Here is an 8,376-nt window from a genome sequence, read left to right as displayed (position 1 = left end):
AATTATCAAAAAAAATATTTTTAGCTAATTTCAAAGAACAGACATTAAAACATAATCTCCCAAAGTTTCGTAGTCCAAATAATTGAGTAAAGGTGTTTAAATGACTATTAAAGTTGAAACAGTTTTACTTAATCCGCTGGAAATTGCTTTTCTCAAATACTCTCGTCACCTCCGAGCATTCCGGGGATCCCCTGAAACGTCACTATCTCTCCAAATATGGTGTTACACGTTGTTTTAGAGCCAATCAGAAATCTTCATAAACGCTGATCGTTTGTCAATGGGAAACCCCGGGGCACCTGATTGGTCCAGCCATCCTCTTGTCAGTCTCGCAGCACACTACTCTCCTATTTAACTCCTTTTTGAATTGTTTACACTGTTATTGTTAACTAGCCTACACAAAGATATGATTGCATAGGCAAGCATTATTTGTTTTCTTTTTGCTTGTCTCTCTGTCTCTCTCATTTTCTCTCACACGCGCGCGCACACGCGAACACGCACGCGCACACACGCGCGCCCCCGCGCGCACACACACGCGAACACGCACACACACACACACACACACACACACACACACACACACACACACACACACACACACACACACACACACACACACACACACACACACACACACACACACACACACACACACACACACACACACAACCTTTCTGTTACTTCACATTTTCAATAAACATCATTCTGTTTGATTTATAAGCTTGTTTCTTGGTTTACTGTAATCAGTGCCGGCGCCAGCCGAAAGCTGATGAGGGGGCGTCTAAAATACCAGAGGGGGCGATCAAATGAATGCATATAATTCCCCCAGCTAGAAAATACATAGGTTTGGTACATTAAGTTTTAAAGTGTTATAAACAAACATCTCTGTATACAACCACAAAAACTACAGCTATAGTGAGCAACGTACAGAACTCTGAACAATACAACAACAACAAAAAAAAGCATACCTAACGTTACATATTAGCACAACACTGCTCATTTGAAGTTCAAACCCAGAGGTAGAAATACATTTTACGTAATGGTGGGGGGCAGTGTTGGCAAATAGAGTTGATGGTTTTCAGCCCAAAAACGGTCCAAACGCAACATTTGATCAACATTTTGGTTCAATTTGATCATATAACGTAGTTATTTTAACTGCCACAAGTAATGCACCATAAGCTAGCGATTAAGCAGCTACAGAACCACAATAGCAAAATGACAATAACTCGTTTACATATACAGCTATGCTGTATGATAGGCTAATTCAAATTCGTTAATTATAAATTTAACAATGTCTGTTTTTTATCTATTTACTCCTGATAAACAGGTGTGTGAGAGAGAGAGATCGTACAGGCTTACCTTTAACGTTAAATGCAGAACAATAATAGGCTGTTGGTTGTACGTTGACTTGCAAGGATGCTGAAGAACATGAACATCTGAACTTTTCAAAACTATGTACAGTCTGGCTGAAGTTAATGGTGCCCGAATTGACTTAATGACAGCCGAACATTTGGATCTTTGCACCTGAAATGCTCCGATAATTCATCCACGCCACGGCATTAATTGATGTGTGACAATCCGGAGTCCGGTTTGTAGAACTTCCAATGCTATTTTCCATATATCCATTGCTACAGGGCAGGCCCAGGTCACTCTCACACTCCTGTCTGTAAATTGTTATATAATTTCCCACTTCGACATCTTGATTTCCCTCTGAGACTCAGAACGCGGGCTCATTGTCGGCGTGCCTCAAGCCGTCAACACAAACTTGTTCAACTTCAGGCGCGGCTGCAAGAACCAACAACCAAATGACGTCAAAGTACCGCGAGAACGATTCGAGAAATCATACTAAGTGTCGTTTCGTCTCGCTCTCGCGGCATTTTGACGTCTTCGCCTAAGAATTCGAACAAGCCTATAGGCTACACATGAGTGGGCGTGTGTCACGGTAGAATACATGCACACTTGTTTTTTTGTTTTGTTAAATAATTAGACTTTAAAATTCACTTTAGGAAGACAATACACAAGGCAAACGTGATTTTTAAATAGCGCATTTTATCATTAAAATCCCATTCAACATTAATGGTGATCTAAGGGGGCGGGATAGTGCCAGTGAGGGGGCGACGCCCCCTCACGCCCCCTCGTGGCGCCGGCCCTGACTGTAATATCATTTATATTAATGTCTTTGGTCAAATTAAGCTGTAAAATAAATTGTTTATCCCTTTAAAAATGCAATGGATTTTGAAAGATATCTACAAAAAAGGGGCAAAAAACTTTAAAGGCGTTTTTCTCAGGTTTTCAGTTGGAAAAAGAAGACAGACAACCTTAATTCAAATGTCTTTATCTTTAAAACCATTCAAGGTATGACTTTGACTATGATATCATTTGAAAGCTTATTATCTCCTCTTTCCACTGATACCAAAATCTCAATTTTGAAATTTGGGTCACTGTGACTCATTTTGCTGGATCAGGTCACAAATATATTTCAAAATATACAAAAATGACCAACAAATAACAAATATATTTGCTGAAATATATTTTGAAATACGTTTACATAAATATATTTTTCACTGATATATTTTTTGTTTATATATATATATATATATATATATATATATATATATATATATATATATATATATATATATATACAATATATATACACACACACACACACACACACACACACACACACACACACACACACACACACACACACACACACACACACACACACACACACACACACACACACACACACACACACACACACACACACACACACACACACACACACACATATATGTGTGTGTAAACATTTAGCCCTCCATATATTTCAATCCAAGGAAATATATGGTAAAAAAAATATGTTACCAAACAGTAAACATAACAGTTTTAAAAAGGTTAATTAAATATATTTCCAACTTCAACAATATTGGCCTACTTTACAAAATTAAAATATATTTAGGCAAAAAATCAATTTCTGCCATATGGGATGTAAAATTAGAAATATATTTGCTTGCCCTTGAAATACATTTTGAATTATATTTTGATATATGAAGTTTAAAACTAAATATATTTCCAAATTCAAAAATATATTCAATTGAGCATATATTCTATTTAGCAGATATTTAAAATATATTTCTGGCCAGATTTTTTTTTTGCGTTATGTAATTAGATGTGGCAAGAGTAGCCTGCAAACAGATTCAAGCAAATATGGCAGCTGCAACTTTTTTTTTAGATATAAAACACATTTTTTTATAAACTGATAGTACACTCTTCTATTCTTATAGATACAATAAGACGCACAATTTAATATAACTCTAATTAGTATATAAATGTTACAATTTTATTAAAAAAAAGTAAACATTGTGAACCCCCCCAAACTGCACACGACGAAGGCATTTCTACCTATGGGGTTATGGAGAAGTTGCCACCACTAATATGGCGGCGCCGTTCACCCACAATCCAGCAGCCAACGCGCGGTCTAGTTACGTCTATATGACATCATAGTACCGCGAGAGCGATTTGTTAGCTAGCCGCGTCAAACACACCTTTCATTTATCATTATATATATTATATATATATATATATATATATTCATTTGCAATGTGCAGTTGCCGAAATGATGAATAGACTGATAACTTTAAAATACGGCAAAAATATATATTTTAAATATCATATAAATAGATTTCAAAATATAAAAATGGCCAAAAAATATATGTGCTGAAATATGCAATATGATTACAAAAATGTATTTTTCACCAATATATTGTTTTTCATCAATATGATTACATATATATTTTAAAGCATTTATATTCACGGCACAACCTTTGTGAAATGTTAAAATGAAATATATTTTCGACTGCAAAAATATACTTAAATTTTACTATTTTATAACCTACATACTTAACAAACTACAATTCATATTTTGACCAGGAATAATACATGTGTTGTAAAATTAGAAATGTTTTGTTGCCCCTTAAATACATTTTGAATTGTAATTTTAGGTTAAAACTAAATATTTTTTTAAATAAAAAAAGATATTTAATGACGCTTTACTTTCTACAAAATGTATTTAGGATATAGTTTAAACCATAGATATGTATATAAAGGCTAGATGGCTCGTCCGCGCTGATGGCCAATTGAGTGGAACGTCCGCATTTTGGCGGCCATCTTAGGACAGGGCGCTCGCTCACTCGTAGCATTGAGTTTTAATGATGCAGGTACTTTTAAATGACCATAACTTGCTTAATTTTTTACCGATTTTCAAACGGATTGGTTTGTTATAAACGTCAAAGATGTACCTATGACACTGAATACGTATACTAAAAATAAATAAAAAATTCATGGAATATGTTAAAGCATCCAGAATTATAGCCACGTTAATAACGTTTGTAAAAAACCAAACCGTTTGTAAATCCGTCAAGAATTCAGCAAGTTACGAGCATTTTAGTTGGCGTATGTCACTCACCTTCCGTCCACAGCAGCAGGGAGCAGCACTATGGCAGCACTGACCTAAGATGGCCGCCAAGTGACGACACAGCTGACTCCGCCTTGAGCCATCTAGCCTTTATATACATATCTATGGTTAAAACATATTTTTGGCCATAGTAGAAATAAATTGTTTTGCTATATGGGTTTTTGCCACTAGAAGGCAGCAACACACACATAAACTCCAGTAATGTCTTTCCTAAGTAATACTTTTGTATGTTAGGCTTGTAAATCCACATACAATTTAGCCATTCTAAAAGTTTATTTCATTGTTATTATTATGTATTACTTTAGAAAGTGTCCCTTACTGTTTTTAACGTACATCTTAAATTGAGATTATTTTTAGAAAAATATTAAAACGATTCGATTAAGGAGAGATTTTATGAGAATGATTTCAAAAATCACGTGGTTAACCTTTATGAAATTACAAAGTAGATTACGGCTGCTTCGGCTACATTTCGAGGCAGGAAGACATCAAGTGTTTCTCTGAGCTGCCTTCATGTCTCTGAAGTCATTGCCTCATGAGGCAGCGCAGCAACAAGTCAGGTGCCTAAGTTTTTGTACGCAGCTTATGTATCTATTTGTTTCTATTATTTTCGCTAAAACAGTAACATTATCTTAAATCAATTAATGTGATGTCCTAAAATATTAAAATTATAAAGTCAATTCAAATGTAAATCTATAGCAATTGTCACGGTTTTGCATTGTTGAAAATTAACCATACAGAAAATACACTTATGAGGAAATAAGAAAGACAACAGAAACATAGGGGAAAGAAATCAGATCAGAAAACAGAAAAATGACTAAATAAGTAGCATACATGATGTTACTGAATACCTGATGTTACATCAGCAAAATACATGACACAATTTGTTTGTGAAGGTGTGTGTTTGTTTGGCCGTGTTCATTGATGTGAATTAATGTTTGTGCACAGCCTGTGTGTGTTTATGTTTGTGTGTTAGTGTGTGTGTGCGGTTCAAACATGCCCTTGGGCATCTACACACTGCCTCATTCTCCTGGTTGTGTGAGAATGGATGGCTGTCTTTGTATGGGTGTCTGTCAGTGTTGTTGTGTGAAGCTGGCCCCATTGTGCCCGACCACTGTCCCTTATTGACACAGGACCTTCTCTTTGCCTGTTCCCATGCTCCGACCCTCTGGTTTGGCCCTTCAGCGTCTGAAACCGGATCCTCTGAGCAGTGTACCAGTTCTATTCCCTCTCTCTCTCTCTCTCTCTCTCTCTCTTCTTTCCTGGTGCTATTGTTCGTTGTCGTATTTCATTCTGAACTATGTTCGGGTGAATTAAAGAACAGCAGGTAATAGTGTGGTCACAGCTGCAGTTGTTGACAGTGGCTTGTGGCGACCGTTTATTGAGGGCAGGACTAAATCCTTACGGTCGATTTTCCTTCCCTTTGTGTCTCCCGTTGCATGCGGTTGCGTCTTGTATGACGGCATAGTTTCACAGGAGCTGATGAGGTCAGATAGGGGACGGGGTAGATTTCAAGTACGTTTTGAAGGTATGTAAGACGATTATCACCCGGACCTCCCGTGCTGTCAGAAACAGGTGGGATGGATTGCAGGTGTTAATGTGGAGATGATTCTCAGCAGGACTTCTGTATGCACCTGCTTTTATGATTGTAGCTGATAAATCAGAATACAAGTGTTGTCCTTTATCATCTCCTGTATAAAACGAGAGTTTTATTTTACAGTATGAGATTTAAGTGCAGTTAAGTGTGCGTTTATCATAAAAGCATCCATGCTTTGCCACTATAGGCCTAACTATTATTTTGGTAATTCATTATTTTTTTATTAATTGGATAAGAGGTGATTTTTTTGTTAGGTGATTTGGTGTTAGTTGTTGGAGCACTAGTGTTCAGTCTCATGATTTTTATGACTCAAGCAGCATATTTAATAATTAAGTTACATATTAAGACATATTAAGGCAGTCCCTCCAGAAAAAATTAGATTATGCGATCGCATTCAATGCATAATCAGCCAAAGTCCGCAAATTTATGCAGGGGCCGCATTTTTTCAAATACGCCACACTTTCACCGCAGCTTTTAGCATGGAAAATATGTGGGGCTTGCATGATTTCATAAACAAAAAATCACATATATCTTAGCAGAAACCCACACACGAGCCCAGCAAAGTGTCCCCTGTTGCCATGGAAATGTTATGAAGTGACATAATTACATGACCGCAGTTTTTTCAAGTTTCCACAATTTCATTGCATAAAATTGCATAAATATCCTGCATATTCCATCAATTTTTTAAAGAAAACGTGCTGCAAGATCAAGGATTTTTGCCCGCAACAATCACAAAAAACTCAGCTTTTTCCTGGAAGGACTGTTAAGTTCACATTGTTATTACTATGTAATAAGTAAGGGATAATGTAGAGGCAGCCGGTAGTTATTGGGAAATAAGCCCCGACAGTGTGATCAGGACCCGACGCGAAGCTTATTACACGGCTACTTGCCACATTTTCCGCGAAACTTTGCACAGATGCATAAAATGATCGTAATACCTTATTAAGATCCTCTGCTTCATACTTGTATCCATTTTTTTCTCTTTAACCAGTCTTTGAGAAGTTTTAATGCCCATTCTGTATTTTTTTGTGTGTTGGCTTCGTAGCTGTCATGCTCTATTTTGTCAAGTTCAGTCTCAGTAAGCTCTCTGTGTCTTGTCGCTGTTCGTTCTTCTATCCACTGTTTAAATGTTTTGTTTTTTCCGTACATGTTAAAATGAATGTCAAAATGTTCCAGTGTTTGTCACAAGATGGCGCCAAACAGTAATCTTTATTGATCTTTATATGGCGCGGAGCGATTTTACTCGTACAAGTAGTACTGGCTATGCGTTATTATTTTGGAGCGGTTATTATTTGAAAAGAACGAACCTGCAAATGTCTCAACTGACCAATCAGAATCAAGCATTCCAGAGAGCCGTGTAATAATACAGTTATAACAAACAAACAATGTTGGATGCTAAAATGGATCTTGTACATTGTAAATGTAAATCAATTCTTTCAATACAATTTATTTATATAGCGTTTTTCACAATTGTTTAATTGTTCCAAAGCAGCTTTACGTTAATAAAAACAAGGACAACAAAGTAGCAAAGTACAGCGGCTAAAATGAATCCATACTAGTGAGCGAAGTACCAATGTAATGTGTATGTAAGTAACATGTACTTCTAAGATAAGATAATGTCACCCTAGGGGTTGAAAAAACCCTGTGAGGAAAAAGTCATTGGGAGAAAAAAAACACCTTGATAGAGAGCCAGACATAGCTGATCCTATAGAGGATATATATTATAGAAATGTATGTGAATTAAAAGTGTTAATAATTTAAAATAAAAGTTAAAGGAAGCGTTTGGCAATAAGGATGCATGACTTTGCTATGTTATATGACAGTTTGACTCGTGACAGCTTGAGAAAGTTGTGAGGAATCAGTTTCTCATCGATTCATTTTAAGAGGAATCTCTTGGCCCGTGTCACAAAAGCCGATTCAGTTCACATGCTGAATAAATGTTGTGTATTGTGAATCTTGCGGGTCAGTTTTGAAGAGGCTGTTTTCTCCCCTGCCCTGGCACACTGGGGGCATTAGCATGTGAAAAAGGAGGAAATAAAGTTGTCAAGTTCACTCAGTCCACCACTGCCTCCCCCTGCACTCCTTTATTCCAGATCTGTTTTCACTCCTCGTTATGAAGTAAAGGACAGAGACTGTTTCCTCATCACATACACACAAATACACACACAGGTGAATCGATTGATTACATTAGTTTATTTGCATTGAATAAACTATACTGAACGGTTCAACCATATATGAAAATACTCATAATTTACTTCTCAGACTTCCTTTCATCAGTTCAACACAAATAATTTTATACTTACATTTT

This window comes from Paramisgurnus dabryanus, chromosome 19, assembly GCF_030506205.2.
Source record: "Paramisgurnus dabryanus chromosome 19, PD_genome_1.1, whole genome shotgun sequence".
NCBI lineage: Eukaryota > Metazoa > Chordata > Actinopteri > Cypriniformes > Cobitidae > Paramisgurnus > Paramisgurnus dabryanus.
The sequence above is the reverse complement of the archived record's forward strand: the minus strand, read 5'-3'. Positions refer to the sequence as shown.